Consider the following 17,795-nt stretch of genomic DNA (forward strand, 5'->3'; position numbering starts at 1 on the left):
TCGGTACCTTCATACATGAAGTATTTCCACTTTGGATGTCTTTGTACTCCAACACTTTTAGCTCAATTCTATCACTTGCTATTATAGAACACAAAAGCTTAACCACAGAAATTTTTTCCCTGAGACACATTAAAATAAATTTCTTGCTTATATCGATATTTCCGTCTGATTTCATTCTAGAGAAGAAACATTAATTTATTCTACTTTATTAGCCTAGATTAAATAAAAGAAATTTGCATTTAATTAATGAGCAGGATAATGAATTTGAGGCTATTAGGGACACTTAATATAATCAACATTTAATATTTCTAGTTTCCAGAACACCTCAGATATGGTATGATTGAGTAACGTTACATAAAATCTTGGTTTCATTTTTATCTTGTTTGTTTTCCTATTTCCAAAGGATGTTTTCTTTAATAAAGCATGTTGCCTTTCAGGAAGAGACAAGTGAATTTTTCTCTATCATTTGTTTTCTTTTTATAAATATCTATACATTTGTATGAGTGTCTGAAAAAATAGCCACCAATATCTTATAAAAGTAGCAAGCTATGTTTAAAACAGATTTATCTCCCACTGACTAGTGGCGTTACTTTGGAAAGTCATCTGATAGTTATTACTCTTCTGTAACCAGGCAGAAAATGTGAAAATGTAAGAGATCAATAAATAAAAATGGATGCTTCTAAATGTTTCTCTCATACTAGTTGTTGGTTAGATTACCATAAAAGTCTATAAAAATATTATAAATATAAAATTTATGCAAAAGCAAGCAAAATAAAAGAACACATCAAAATAGAATGTGGCATAGTAAACTACATATTTAAACTGATGTAAGTAGAATATTATATATCTACTTCTAAAAACATAACAAAATAATACCAGATTTTCTTTGAAATATATCTAAAACAATTCTGGAGGCAAAATATTTTACTAGAATCAAGAAATAAGTAACAGTTTTCATCTTAGACTCACAATTGAGCATTGCACTCATTATGTAAGAAAATTCTGGTAAATCTTTCAACTTTATTACTTCAGCTAAAAATGAATTGAAATGAAATGTATGAAAATAGAAACCTGATATTTCACATGTTCATGAATATCACACAAAGAAATGTCACAATTGTTTTGATTGGGATCATTTTAATTAAATAGATTTCCCATAAATAGAAAAGTAATTAAAATGCCACACACACATATATCATAACAATTGAGATTATATACGGATTTAGAACCCCAAATAAAGAAGCAATTTGTCCTCTAAAGAAATTATTTGGTCCCCATGGAGTAATACACAGATCAATTTTGGTTAATTTTAGCAGAAACTTTTTAAAGGCTTTTTACATTATAAAGAATATTATAAAAACTTACTAAATGTATAGCATATGTATTAATTTCTTCACAACTAATTACCACAAACCTGATGCCTTAAAAAATGCAATTTGCTCACCTCCTCGTTTCTATGGGTTAAGAATGAAGAGATTATTAGGGCTGGGTTCTCAGATGGATTTAGTGGTCCTCAGACAAACTCATTCAGGTACTGTAGTTTTAAGACTGAGGTCCCATTTCCTTGCTTGCTGTTAATCAAGGGTTGCCATGAGTTTATAGAGGCTGCCATTAGGTCCTATCCAACATAGTCTTCTCCAAAGGCCTTCTAGATTTCTCAATCTCTCAGATTTTAGGATGGTACCAGTCCCTTAGCTTATCCGAATAGATCAAACTGACCCAGATGATCTCTCTTTTGATTAACTCAAATTCAACTGATGCATTATTTAATCACAAGAGGGAAATATCCATCATATTCACAGGTTCTATCCACACTTAAGAGAATTATACAAGGAAGCATACAACAGGGAGTAGGAAGCAGTTTTAGAAACATGACTACTACGATGTACATCATAACATATTCTGCATTATTAATATCACCATATAGAAATACCTTTCTTGACTAAGTAGGGATATATTCTTTTTAGAAATTTTATTAACATGTTTTCAAAAGTACATTTTTATTTTGGCAGATCCTTATGCTATAGCAAATATATACAGGAACTATTTCCTTAACCTTTCCTTAAATGGCCTGCATCCATTCTCCAAACTATGTATTGTAGAAATTTGTCGATATCTCTAAAGCCATTGGAAACAAGGTATGAATTAAGTTTGGTATATAACAAAAAGAAACACCATAATGAACTACCCATTAGAGAGAGCTGACGGTATAGATGATATATGAGGGATTTGTGTGCCAAGTGTATCCCTAGTAGATCCAACAAGATCCATCATTTCTCTCTGGTTGTTTTTAGAGACTGTGAGTATACTTTCATGGATATACATATATACATAACTGCTGGAAAAACTATCATATTGCTTCTAGGCTCTGTGGAATGAGAGCATTGTTCTGTAAAATAAGAAGCAAAAGTCATTAAAACTGTCTTTTCTTAATAGTCAAGGTATTAATTCTGAAATACTATTGTATTCCAAGTCAACTGATTTAAATAGAAGCTGATCTCAGTCTTTAAAAATTAAATTTTGTGATCCTCCTTCATATGCTCACTTAATTCATTAACAGTGGCCTATAAAAATTTTCAATAAGTCATGACATATAACAGTGAGTTTTCATGTATTTAATCAAGTGGCCCATTTGGTTATAAAACTGCTGTGGTTATTTCCTAGAAGAGATCAACATAGATTCTGTGTTTCATAGGTAATTGTAGTAGACATAGTAATAGTTCCACAAAGATGTCTATTTCCAGATCTCCAAAACCTGCTAATAGGCAAGATTAATTGGAAAAGGAGAAGTAAGGTCGCATATTAACATTGCTAAACAGGAACCTTATTAATATGGCAAGATTATCTTGGATTATCCTGGTGTGCCCAACATAATCACAAGGATCCTCAAAAAACAGAAGATAATAGGAAGAGAAGCAGAGAGATGGCAGTGTGAGAAAAACTTGGCCCAACGTTGCTGGCTCTAAAGTTTGAGGAAAAGGACCAGGTGGCAAGGAAATTGGGTGCTCTCTAGAAAGTGGAAAAAGCACAGAAAGGGAATCTCCCCAAGAGCTTCCAGAAATAAAAGCATCCTGCCAACTGTTTGATATTAGTCTGTGTCAGACTTCTATCTACAGAACTATAAAATGATAAATTTGTGTTTTAAGCCACAAAGTTCATGGTAATTAGTCATAGCAGCAGTAGAAAATTAACACAATGGCTATTAATCCAGTGGATGAACTGTATTTTATGGCCTATCGGGAAAGAAAAACAAAACCATTCCTTGGGACTGAAAATAAGTAGTATATGATCTGGCCCTAGGACTATTTAAGTCTCCATATTCTGTCATCATATAGTTTGAGGGATCTTGATTATTTGGTCATTATATGGATCATCTCACTGATTCTTTGTTGAGAATTTGGTAAGCAAGAAGTAAAAAATATTCTGAGTGCCTTTTTTTTTTAGAGAGAGAGAGAGAATTTTAATATTTATTTTTTTTAGTTTTCGGCGGACACAACATCTTGGTTTATCCGCACGCATGCCAGGCGAGCGCGCTACCACTTGAGCCACTTCCCCAGCCCCAACCTTTTTAAGTTGCGTTCTTACTAAAGCAAAGGCCCTGGCACATTAATGAAACTTTTAAGGGTCAATATCAAAACTCTCTCCTACTAAGACAGAGTCACAGTGCTTGGCAAACATTTTTGGATTATTCAAAGACATATACTCTACTGGGAATATTGCTATTATTCATTGATTAGGTAACATAGAAATCTGCCAATGAAAAGTAGGGCCCAACAGAAAGCAGCTCAGCAGCAGGTATATGCTGTGGTACTAGCATCATGATCTGGCTGAACAAATGATGTTATCTCTTGGGAGTCAACAAACTGTTCTGTTAATGGCCAGATAGTAGATTTTAGGCCTTGAAGACCTTGAAGTGTCTATGGTAGCTACTAAACTCTATTGATATAACACAACTGCTTAATCCTACCATTATCTCAGAGCTACTAAGTTCCACCACTGTAGTACAAATGCAGCCACAGATAGTATATACCTAAATAAAGATGGCTATCTTATTATAAAACTTTAATTATAAAAATAGGTCCTGCCTGAGTCAAATTTGGCTCATGGGTTATATAGTATATTAGTCCCTGCTAGAGAAAATAACATTGTATGGAGTCCTTCAAAAACTCTAATAAAGGGGCTGAGGTTGTGGCTCAGCGGTAGAGCGCTTGCCTAGCATGTGCGATGCCCTGGGTTCAATCCTCAGCACCACATAAAAATAAATAAAATAAAGGTATTGTGTCCAACTACAACTAAAAATAAATATTAAAAAAACTCTGTAAGAGAGTTACAGCACAGACCAATTGGATTTTGGAATAATATCTTTCAGTGTTCAGCAGGGACATTTGCAACACAATTTCTATATTTGGGGGCTTAGTGAGACTGAGTGTCTGACCCTGTGACATCAAATGACTATGTTACTGAAGCTTCCCATCATGCATTAACCATTGTCAGATCCATCATATCATAAATTCTAGAAATCTAGACACAAACCAGCCTAAACTGAAAATGGTTTATGTGAGATCAAGCCCAAGCAGATATGGATGAAGTGTGTTACATGAGCAGATGGGCTAGATTTCCTTATAACCTTTATACCACCTTATCTACCTCCATTCATACCTAAGACCCATGTGAAGCCCCTATGATGACAGGAAAGGAAATGACAGGTCAGGACTCAAGTCACTTTCACAGAAGGTTTGGCTGACATGTTACAATTTTACTGGGAAGGGATGGCTTGAAAAATAGTGGTGAGGGGGAAATTGGAAATAGCTTTAAGGAGTACATGTGGTCACCAATTTGTGCACCATATTCAGGAGTAAGTATCATCATGAACCACAAAGAAGATCAACCAGTCAAGACCTTAAAAAGTTCTAGACTGGAAGTTCAGGAAAAGAAATTCAAAGAAGTTACTAATTAATTTAAAGCAATGAGTACAAACATGTACAACTTTAGTGAAATTTTATACTTAACATTAATGCAATTACAGATTCTTGAAAGGTATCTGAACTTTATTAAACCCATCTATGAATTTTGAACTCCAGAGGGCAAAAGAGGAGAAACATGTAAAATGGGTTTAATTTTTAAAATAATGGAATTTGCCTGCTATTTTTCTTTCTTCCATCTTTCCTTCCCTTATCCTTTTTATATTCACTTTTCAAATATTAATTAGCTAGATTCTAAATATACAGAGTAACCTGTAATAAGTGAAACAGTCATTAAGTGAGTAATAAAACGGTCAAATATATATCTTTAAATCGTTCTAAATAATAGAAAAGAAAACATGAGTCCCAATGGAAATTTAAAAGGATAGAATCACTTTACAGTCAGGTTTCGTGGCACTCTCGCCATCATGTCAGGACACAAAAGGAAGGTGGCCGTTTGGCCATTTGCAAGCCAGGAAGAGAATCCTTACCAATACCTTACCATGCTGGCACCTTGATCTTGGACTTTGAGGCTTTAGAACCATGAGAAATTAATTTCTTTCTTTTCTTTTCTTCCCTCCCTCCCTCCATCTTTTCCTCCCTCCTTCCCTTCCTTCCTTCTCTTCTTACTTTCCTTCTCTTTCTCCCCCGCCCCCATCTCTCTGTCTCCCCCTCTCGCTCCCTCTCTCAGCCTCCCCTTGCCTTTTTTTCTCCTTTTGTACCAGGGAATAATCCCAAGGGACCTTTACCAATGAACCGCATCCCCAACCCTATTTTATTTTGAAACAGGGTCTTAGTAAGTTTCTTAGGGCCTTACTACATTGCTGAGACTGGTATCAAACTTGCAATCCTCCTGCCTTAGCCTCCTAAGCCACTGGGATTATGGGCATGTGCCTCCACACCCAGTGGGAAATATATTTCAGTTTTTATGCCATCTGATCTATGATGTTTTATTAGAGCAACATGTATTAGTCCATTTTCTGTTGCTAATAACAAAATTCCACAGACTGGATATGTTATAAAGATAAGAGGTTTATTTTGGCCAGGCATGGTGGTGTACACCTGTAATCTCAGTTACTTGACAGGCTGAGGCAGGAGTATTGAGAGTAATTGAGTGAGACCTGTCTCAAAACAAAAAAATTAAAAGTGCTGGGGATATGGTTCAGTGGTACAGTTGAGCTACAAGGCTGTGGAATCAATACCCAGGGCTTGAACACAAAAGGGAGGTTTATTTTGAATCACAATTCTGGTCCATCACCAGATCCCCCAAGGCAGCACATGACAAGAACCAGGAAATCTGTGTCTGTCTGGTCTCTCTCCCTCTTCTTAAAAATCTATTGGAATTCAATCATGGGGACTTCATCCTAATTACATAATAAAACCTTAATCTGCTCCCACAGGTTGTATCTCTAAACACCATAGTCAGATTAAGTTCCCACCCTGTTAATACCTCACAATAGGGATTAACTTTCAATATATGAAACCTTTGGGGATACACCTGAGTCATATCCAAACCACAACACACTATGAGTGAAGAGAATCACTTATTTCCAGGGACTATATTCAACAATGAAGAAACAAGAGTGAGTAGAATTGATGCATGTCTCTCTTTGTGGAGTTAAAAATCCAGCATCAAACAAGACGGAGTCTGAGTACAGCCCCCATGCTCCCACCTGTAGACCCAATGTTAAGATTTCCACATGTATTCCTTCATTCATCAAGAATTTATTGGGCATTTACTTAAATCACACATGCACTAAAGGTCTGAAGCTAAATAGCACATGGTTTCTGATCTCAATGAATTCATTGTCTATTTGAAAAACTAACAAGCAGGCACACAGTGATGGTGCAAAATTATAAACTAGTGGATAGAGTACGAGATATAAAAAAGCAAACCTCAACTTGGATGAGGAATTAACAATAAGCTCCCAGTGGAAGCAACACCTAACCTGTGATTTGAAAGATGAGGAGGCATTTTTCAGGTGTTCAAAGAAAAGAAGTAGGTAGGATGAAGAAGGAAATTCCAAGAAAAGAGGACAACATCAAAGCACAAAATTTGTAAAATTATGATGAATACCAAAAAAAAACCTCTAGCATGCTAGAACATAAAGTTTAAGAAATATGTCCAAAAAATTATTCTAGAAAAGTAACTGAGGCCAATTGATCACAAAGAACATTAGTGCCTAGTGAAGTAGTTTAAATTTTATACCAAGCCCTACAGGGAGTCATGAAAGAATTCAGAGTAGTAGATTAATCTCAGTAATTAATCTAAATAATCTCAGATTGACATTTTAGAACTGTTATGGGCCGATTTGAAAGTAAAGTCAGGCTGACTCCATTCTGCTCAGACATTCAGCCTGTGCAGCAATTGGTCCCCTCTTTCCTCATGAGCCCACTCCCATAGAAGCTGACACCCTCACCCACTTGCACCCTGACCACAATGTCTTTAAACTATAAAGCTATTCTGAGTAGATACAAGAAGTGTGAATGCTAAGAATGTTCTGTTAATTGGTACTTTCCACTTTTAAAATGACTTATGATTATACTTGCCTCACCTGCCCCCTTCTTTGTGGTTTTTCTCTTTAAATGGCCCCTCACCTGCATTCAGTGTCTTGGGCTACAGAACTGTCTGCTTTCTGCTCCGTTGGCCCTGGCCAAAATAAATCCTCTGTCTTTTCTTCAAAAAGACCCAGAGTTTATTTGAAATTTTAGAATCGTGCCTTAACAGAACAAACATCTTGGGTGACAGAGCAAAGCAGGGTTAGAGAGGGGCAAGACCAGAAGTAAAGTCAATAAACTAATGGCAACAATAATAACAAGAATCAGGCTTCTTAAAGGAAGTAACATTAAGAACATGGTAAGAAATATTATAAAAAATTAGAGGAAACAACAGTGTAAACATTGAAATTAGGAGTTTCCACGGTAAACTAAGGAAACACATTTAAGAAGGACTTATGGTTACAAAGAGCTTGTCATATTGGAAGAATAGAAAGAAGGCAAAAATGATGAGTGAGCAATAATAGGTGACAAAGTTTGGGAAAGAGAGGTGAGCAAGAGACACATCACACATCTTAGTATCCATTAGGGAATGTGTTCTCAACTGGAGCAATAGCTCCCCCAAGGGGGGGAAAATGGTTTGGGGATGGGGCCAGGGAATCTTTGTCTTTGTAAAATACACGCACACTCCTTATGGGGTTTGATTTCATACCACCACAATGAAGTGCATATTGCAATAAAGTAAATCACATGATTTTTTCCTAATGCATATAAAAAGTCATGTTCACATTATCCTGTAGTCTATTAAGTGTGTAATTATGTTTATATACAATTGAAATACCTTAATAAAAATACTTTATTGCTAAAAATGCTACTGATCTTCTGACACTTCATCAAGTCATAACCTTTTTTGCTATTGGAGGATCTTGCCTGGATATTGATGGCTGCTGATCCTTCAGGGAGATGATAGCTGAAGGTTTTGGTGGCTATAGCAATTTCTTAAAATAAAACAGTAAAGTCTGCCATCAATTGACTCTTTTTTAAATATTACTTTATTTGTTCTTCTTAATTTATACATAACAGTAGAATCCATTTTAATATTATAGAAGCATAGGATATATCATTCTAATTAGGACCCCATTTTTGTGGGTGGGCACACCTCATACTAGAAATTGACTTTTGGTGAAGGATTTCTTGGTAGAATGCAAAGCTGTCTGACAGAGGTGTACTTACAAAACTGTTTTTCCAAACTGGGAATCAATCCTCTTAAACCCTGCTGCTGCTTTATCAACTAAGATTATGTAATATTCTGAACTCTTCATTGTCATTTCAACAATATGCAAAGCATCTTCACTAGGAGTAGTTTCTATCTCACAATCTCTTTATTCATGCATGAGAAGCAACTACTCACCAATTAAAATTTTATCAGAAGCTTTCAGTAATTCCATCACATGTGAGTGTCCAAGCCAAAACCTAGTTCTCTATGTCCAGCACATCTGCAGTTACTTCCTCCTCTGGATTCTTCAAACTCTTCAAATCATCCAGGAAGTTTAGAATCAACTTTTCCTGAACTCAGTGAGTAGATAAAGGGGAATGAAAGAAAAGGAGGAGGGATGGGATAGAGAAAGACATTGGAATGAATCTTATCCAACATTCCTATGTACATATGAATATACTACAGTGAATCTCACTATCATATACTTCCAAAAGACACTAATTAAAAAAAAAAACTGTAAGAGCAGAAAAATCAGTATAGTAGAGGGAACAGGGGGTGGGGAGGATGAGAGAGGAAGTACTAGGGACTTAATAAAAACAAATTATATTCCATGATTTTATAATTATGCATAAATAAATTTTATTGTAATGTATATCTAAAAAGAACCAATAATAAGTAAATAGGTGGGAATATATATATATATATATATATATATATATATATATATAAATTTTTAAATTCTCTCACAACAATGAGCTCTAAATGTTAAATTTGGTTTTCCTCTCCTTTATTATGAACATGCAATTAAAGTATTCTTACATTATAAATTGGTACTATAAAACATAAGATGTGAAATGTTAAAAATGAATCAACTTCTCGTAAATTCCTGTTAATGTTGATATTTAACCTACTCCTATGAATCATAAATGTTTTTAACATCATTAAGAATGGTGAATCCTTCCCCAGATCCATCAAAGGAATCAGCAGCTATTGCCTTGTTTAATGTATTTCTTCAATCTTAGAACTTGAAATTTAAAGTTGTTCCTTGATCCACAGCATGCAGAATGGATATATTAGCAGGCATGAAAACCTTATTCTCATTATACATATTTATCAGGGCTCTTGTGTGACAAGATACACAGTAAATAAGTAGTAACAGTTCGAAATAAATCTTTTTTTTTTTTTTTTTTCTGAGAGATAGTACTCAACAGTGGGCTTAAAATATTCAGTAAACCATGTTGTAAACAGATGTGCTGTCATCCAGATTCTGTTGATCTGAGTTGCCATTCCCATATGGAGAACCAAGAGTGCCAGATGATACCTGTACATTCAGTGGGGCCAGATGACATCTGCACATTCAGTGAGTTGTGTTCCACAGGAGAGAAGCTCTGAGCTTAGGATATGTGAATAATTAGTAAAGAACAGAAAACATGCCTGCTTTTTGCTCTGAGGGAGGCATTATCTGGGCAGTAAGCATGTAAACACTTATCTCCAGATGAAAGCACTTTCTCTATGCAAACATGCCTGAAAAGTAGTCCAAAACAATTATCAATCCATGTTTCTATTTATTATAAGATGGGAACATGAAAGATCCATAAAGGACTGTTACCCAAAATATCTATACCTCTCATCAACATCATCTGAGTTTCTGGTAAACTCTTCCATTACAGAATGCCTTAATTAGTTATTCTGAATATTCTGACCATGAGGTTACTATCAATAGTATTTCAAACAGGTAGATGTGGTCAACCTGCAATATTAACCTCAACTATTTCCCTCAAGTGACCAGAAAAACAAATCCTATAAATCAATAAAGCCTACCTTAGAAGGCTAGGTGGATTTCACATGTCTGCACTGAAATTGGCCTATGGCATTAATTCACCAGGATATATTTTCAATTTTATAGACCTTTGGCCTATTTATGATAAATCTATGGCAAGTCTGACAGGTAAGTTGTATTTTATCTGAATGCCTTGCAAGTTCCATATGAACTCACTGATGACTTCAGCTAAACTTGAACACATGTTTTCTACCACCCTTTTTAATTGTATTACTCCCATGATAGGAAACGTGCCTGTAAAGTATACCTAAAGCAACTGCCCACAGAGTGTGTCATTTCCAGAAAGTCTCCCAAGGGGATACACACTTGAGAGAGATCTTGTAGTTGCCTTATAGGTTGTACAATTCACCAATAACTGTATAAAAAAATACTATACCAAAATAACTAACATTAAAGTGCTAGTAAACATATGTTTGAGTGGGAGGTAAATTAATTGTTAATTTTCAGACAAGAAGTAGAGTCACAAGGCACAAATGGTGGTCTTAAAATGAATAATTTAAAACTGTTGGATGCCTTGTCCCAGGTGGAGTCTGTATCTTCCATGGGCCATGTCTTGACAACATGGCCCATGAATGATGGACTCCATTTTGCTAATCAGTCTTAAGATTTCATATTCATTTTGATTAATTAACTCTAATCACTATTTTTCCATGTTATTAGTGATATGCAATTTTCTGTGTCATGGAATGACTGTGTTACAACAGGGCAATGGAAGTTGAAAAGATTTTTGGAGCTGATAATAGGTATTTTGAGTGAAATATGTAGGAGTTAGAGACACTCCTGCTGTTTCAATAGAACTATCCATAACATTAATGACCAAATTGTGTTTGCAACAATCTGGTTAGAAATTATAGACGACCAGTCAATAAACTCTAAGATATTGCCAACAGTTTGTGAGAGCATAGGAGGACATTTTTCTTCATAAGGAAACTGCTTGGGTAATCTGAAAGATGCCCCCACCTCCACAAATCAACCCTTTTGTCCTCTACCTTCTGTATTCTGACATGTTCCTTCCCATATGCTAAGGCTGTTCTCCTTCCACCACCTCCACATTAGGTTTCTGTGTCATGTAACACATTAGTAAGAACTTGGAAGTTTATGATAATGTCATTTATAGTTTCACCATTACTATGTCAGCAATCTGAGCATGGCTTAACTGGGATCCTTCTCTCTTAAGTGTGAGACAATGGTTTACAGACTTAGATAAACCCTAGCAGTGTTTATCTAAAAGAGAAGACTGCAAGGGCAATGCCAACATCTCACCCAGCAGCCAAGGACAAATTTGCATTGTTATAAATTTCACTTTATTCTGGGAAAATAAAATAAAATAAAACACACTAAAGTGGTTGCATGTGCTTTTCACTGGAGACCAAAAAAAAAAAAAAAAAAAAAAAAAAAAAAACTTGCAGCATAATTAGACTATTTTGAAAAGTGGGATAATAATATTTTCTATTATTTTTCCCAAGAATTAAGCCCCAGAGAACTTGGTTTTGAACTCAAGGAACTTGGGAAAAGAATTTAACTATCCTAAACATCTATATTCTTTTATATTCTTGGCTAAAGGAAAGAAACAATGGCTTGTGTTAGATTTTTTAAATTTCTTGTGTACAGAAAATATTTAGAGACCATTTTGTTTTTGTTTAGTCTCATGATTTCATTCCCAAAGAAGCAAATAAACAAGGCCATTTGTAGAAAGAAGCACTTGTTTCTTAGGCCTCAAGACCTGGCAATAAGAGAAGATTAAAAACAATCCACAATGTAAAACTTTTCAGGGCACTGCATGTTCCTATTTACTCTTCTAGCTTCTCTCAATTTCTTAATAGATAATTTTGAGAGGTCCCTAGAACTGTCATACCTAATGACCCAAGAAGTTAGCTGTCTCCATGGCTACTGCATAATTTTTAGCACTTTCTCTTTCTTCATCTTCTTACTGAATATCCCAGTTATTGCTTCCTCAAAATGTCACCTATGCTACCAACACCCACTAGAGACACAATTGCAACTGCAGCTGCAAGAGAATCAAATATATGTCCATGAGGCTGACCTTGGTGCTAATGTCTTAACCAACTATTTTTGACTACCAATGTTGAAGGCCCCACAGATGAGGCCAGAAATGCTGCCAAATTACAAGCCTTTTCTCCATCAGTTGGTATAAATGTTATACCTTGTCTGTGTTATCAATTTTTCAATATCCCACATTATAGAAAAACATCTTCCATCTCTCTTTCACTGTCACTTTCTATCTTAAATCCTAAGATACAGGAAATGAAAGTTAGTAAGAGAAGACAAGAATGTTCTAAATTATAAATACTACATTGCATCACGAAACTTTCCTCCTCTCTGAAGCTCATTTGTAGTTTCTTTCAATGTTTGAATTCAAGTATTATTTGAGTGTATATCCCATGGTAGGTAATATTCTAGGCAATGGAGATATATCAACAACAACAACAAAAAAAGCAAAGGGTTGCTTATCTCATGAAGGGATACTTATTTCATGAAATTTAGGGAAAGGACAGAAGATAATTCATTAAATAAACAGATTACAATTACCTGTGAGGTAAATGAACTGGATGATATTATAAAAAGTAACAGACACAGCTTCCATTTTACATAAAATGGCATTCTTTGAAGAACATTGCAGAAGAAATAAGTGAAGGCAAAATAAAAACATATTTTTCTTATTATTAATTGATCTGATAGGTAACAAATTGTTTAAGAAATAACAATAATGTATGCCATTGTATGTGCTTATGCATATACATAGACTTATATATGTTTATGTATGAGTGAAATAAATGACAGAAATTATATTAGGAATAAGACAATGTAATTATGATTTTATTTTATTATTACATAATCATACTACCTATGAAAAGGTGGGAATAGCTATATTAAATTCAGACCTAGCAGACTTCAGACTAAGAAAATCCATCAGGGATAACAAATGATATTAAACAATGATAAAGAGGTTTGTTTTTCCAAAAACATATGTATGTATGTATGAATATAATAAAAAAGCATAAAAATACTTGAGATAAAAACTACTAGAAATGCAAGTAGAAATAAATGAACCTACTATTTATTATAGTTGATGACTCTGACCCTCCTCTATCAGAAATGGAAAGATCTAGCCAGTAGAAAAATCAATAAGGATATAACTGAACTCAGCACCACCACTAATTAACTAGATACAATTGACATCTACAGACTGCTTCACCCATTATCTGCACAATACACATTTTTTGAAAACTCATATGAGACTTTACCAATATAAACCATATTTGTGGGCAAAAAAATATACCACCGAAACAAAATTTAAGAGAAAATTCTGCTATCAGATCACAATGGAACTGAACAGGAAACAAACAACAGAAAGACAGCTGGAAAATACAGAAATACTTGATGATTAAACAACACATTTTGAAATAACACATGTATCAGATAAGGAATTTCAGGAGAAATTTTTAAAATATTTTGAAGTGAATGAAAATAAAAATATAATTTATTAAAATTTGTTAAATCTAATAAAAGTTGTCAGAGGGAAATTTAGACCATTGAATGCAAATATTATTAAAAGGAAAGATAAAAATACATAATCTAATGTCAATTTGCATGAAACTAGAATAAAGACAAATAAATCCAAAGTGACCAAAAAATAAATAATAAAATTTAGAACAGAAATCAATGGGAAACAGAAAATAAATCAAATCAATAAAACTAAAGCCTGGTTCTTTGAAAAAAATCAATGAAATCCATAAGCATATAGACAAGCTATCTAAGAAAAGAAGAGAAATCACACAAAATACAAATGCTAAAAATGAAACAGGAGTGCCACTGCAGATTCTATGGTCATTAAAATAATAATAAAAAAATATTATTAACAATTATATGTCCACAAATTTGATGACCTAGATGTAATGGACCAATTTGTTAAAAGACACAATCTTCTAAAGTTTACAAAAGAAGAAACAGATAAATTGAATGAATTCTTAAATTGAACCAAATTATTAAAGAAATTGAATCAATAATGAACTGTCTAAAATAGAAAGCACCAGACCCAGATAGGTAAGCTCTACCAAACAATTACAGGAGCAATTATACAAACTCCTCCAGAAAATAGAAGCAGAGGGTGTATTGCTTGATACACTGATAAAGTTAGCATTATCCTAATAGCAATTCAGATAAAGAAGTGAGAAAATGAAACTACAAACTGGACCTGGTGGCACACCCCTGTAATCTCACCTATCTGAGAGGCCAACCCAGGAGGACTGTGAATTCAAGGCCAGTTTGGGTAACATAGTGAGACCCTGTGAAAAGTCAGAGAGAAAAAGGAAGGACAGAGAAAGGGAGAAAGGAGAAAATGAAAGAAAAGCAAAGGAAGGAAGGAAGGAAGGAAGGAAGGAAGGGAGGGAGGGAGGGAGGAAGGAAGGAAGGAAGGAAGGAAGGAAGGAAGGAAGGAAGATCCTAATATCTCATATACCTAGATTCAAAAATCCTCAAGTATTAGCTAACTGAATAAAACACTATGAAAAGACTTATACACTGCAACCCAGATAGATTTAACCCTTGCTGATTCAACACTCAAATCAACAAAAAATCAACAAAGCTGATTCAACACTCAAAAACCAGTTAATATAATCCTCCACACCAACAAGTTAAAGACAAAATATCATGTGACATATCAAAAGTTGCAGGAAAAGCACTGAGAAAATCTAGCATACACTCATAATAATAACTCAATGAACTAGCCCAACGTAGTGGTACATGCCTAAAATCCCAGAGGCCCCAGAGGCTGAGGCAGGTGGATCACAAGTTCAAAGCCAATCTCAGAAAAAAAAGAGGTGTTAAGCAATTCAGTGAGTCCCTGTCTCTAAATAAAATATAAAATGGGGCTTAGGATATGGCTCAGTGGTTGAGTGCCCCTGAGATCAATCCCTGGTTCAAAAAAAAAAAAAAAACACTCAGAGGGGAAGGGAATTTCCTTTGCTAAAGAATATCTATAAATAATCTACAGCTAACAACATAATTAGCAGTTTAAGAAACAAGCTTTCCCAGTAAAATTAGGAACAAGTCAAGGATGTCCCCTCTGATCACCATTTTTTTAAACATTATACTGAATATCCTAGCTGATTAATAGTTGAGAAGGAAGACATAAAGCTGTCCTTGGATGTGAATGTCTATGTAGAAGATCTAAAAGAATTCACCAAAGAAGTTTTAGAACAAACAATTATAGCAAAATTTCAGGATATAAATATACAAAAGTCCATCATTTTCTTATATGCCAACAATGAAAAAGAGGAAAATAAAACTAAAAAGACAATATCATTTACTTTTCTACCACTCCAAAATTAAATACTTAGGAATAAATTTAACAAAATATATATAAGGTCTATGTGAGGATAATTACAAAACTCTGATAAAGAAATGAAGAAACAAAATAAATGGAGAAATGTTCCAAGTTCATAAAAAGGAAGAATGAGTATTGGTATGATGTCAACTTGTCTCAACTGGATATGAAGATTCAGCATAATACCAATCAAAATCTCAGAAAGTTATTTTGAGTATATTTGTAAAATGATTCTAAAGTTTATATGGAAAAATATAAACCCAGAAAAGCTAATCCAAAATTGAAAGAGAAGAACAGAGTAAAAGTTCTGAAGCTACCCAAATTCAAACACTGCTATAAAGCTATAATAATCAATATAGTGTGGTACTGAAAAAATAATAGATAAAGAAACAATAAAAGAGAGAGCCCAGAAATAGGTCCACATTGCAATAAATCTTTGAAAAATGAGCAAAGACAATACAGTGGAGAAAATTTAGTCTTCAATGAATAATGCTTACGCTGATTAATTTTGGAGGACACCTTAACTGGAATAAATAATACCAAGATAATTGTTAAAACATTATTTTGGGATGTCTATGAGAATGGTTCAAAAGAAGACTAACATGAGTCAGTAGACTGGTAGGTAAGATCCATCCTCAGTGTGGTCAGGCACCATTCAATTAGCTGGGTGCACAGATTGAGCAAACAATGTGATTTATTCTCTCTCTCTCTGGGAGCCAGAATGCATTCTTCTCCTGTCCTTGGACATGAGAACTGGATACTCTTCGGCCTTAAAACCAGTTGTTTTTCTCCTCTCTCACAGCCCTCACAGGTTCCCCCACCACCTTTTAAAATATGTATGTTCTTTAAAAATATATATATTCTTTTAAAATATATATGACAGTACAGTATATTTTGACATATTATTCATACATGAAGTATAAGTTATTCTATAGAAATTAACTGTATTACACAAAGGGAATGAAGGGAAAGGAGGAGGAATGGGAATAGGAAAGACAGTAGAATGAATCAGACATAACTTTCCTATATTCATATATTAATACACCACCAGTGAAACTCTACATTATGAATAACCACAACAATGGAAAGCTATACTCCAAGTAAGTATAATATGTCAAAATACACTCTTCTATCATGTATATCAAAAAAGAACAAATTATAAAAATACAGCTCACATAAACTATAGAGTATACATATTTTCAATTAACATTTTAAATATAGATAGCATATTTTTTAATATTTATTTTTTAGCTTTTTAGGTGGATACAATATCTTTATTTTATTTTTATGTGGTGCTGAGAATCGAACCCAGTGCCTCACGCATGCCAGGCGAGTGCACTACCACTTGACCTACATCCCTAGCCCTAAGATAGCATATATTAAATAAAATAATCTCTTAGTTATATACATTGTGTAGCTTATTCTACTGGTGAGAATGTTCCAGTACCAGTGAGTGGTCAACCATTATCAGTAAGAGATATATTCCAAGACCCCCACTGGAGGACTGAAACTATGGGTAGTAAGTACTGTACCCACTATGTATTATAAATTTTCCTAAAAATAAATATCTATGATGAAATTCAATGTATAAGTCAGATACAGTAATAGATTAACAATAACTGCAATAAAATAGGGGAATCATAACACTAAAAAGTAACTTATTCTAATTTGGATGCCATCTTGTGATTGTACATGATGTGGAATTTCACTGTGGTATATTCATTTGTGAACATAGGAAAGTTATTTCCAAATAGGTCCACTGTTTTTCCTCACAGTTCTCAAGGCTTTGACCTCAGATTCAGAGTTAACAACATTGGCTTCTCTGGTTTTAAGGACTTCACGCTAGAACTAAGTCACACTATGGAATTCTCAGGGTCTGTTTTAGGACATTTTAGCCTGCATAACTGTATGAACCAAAACCCCTAACAAATCCCC

The sequence above is a fragment of the Marmota monax genome, unplaced genomic scaffold (assembly GCF_021218885.2).
Source record: "Marmota monax isolate L192 unplaced genomic scaffold, Marmota_monax_Labrador192_F-V1.1 WCK01_AAM20220418_F8-fsc00159, whole genome shotgun sequence".
Taxonomy (NCBI): domain Eukaryota; kingdom Metazoa; phylum Chordata; class Mammalia; order Rodentia; family Sciuridae; genus Marmota; species Marmota monax.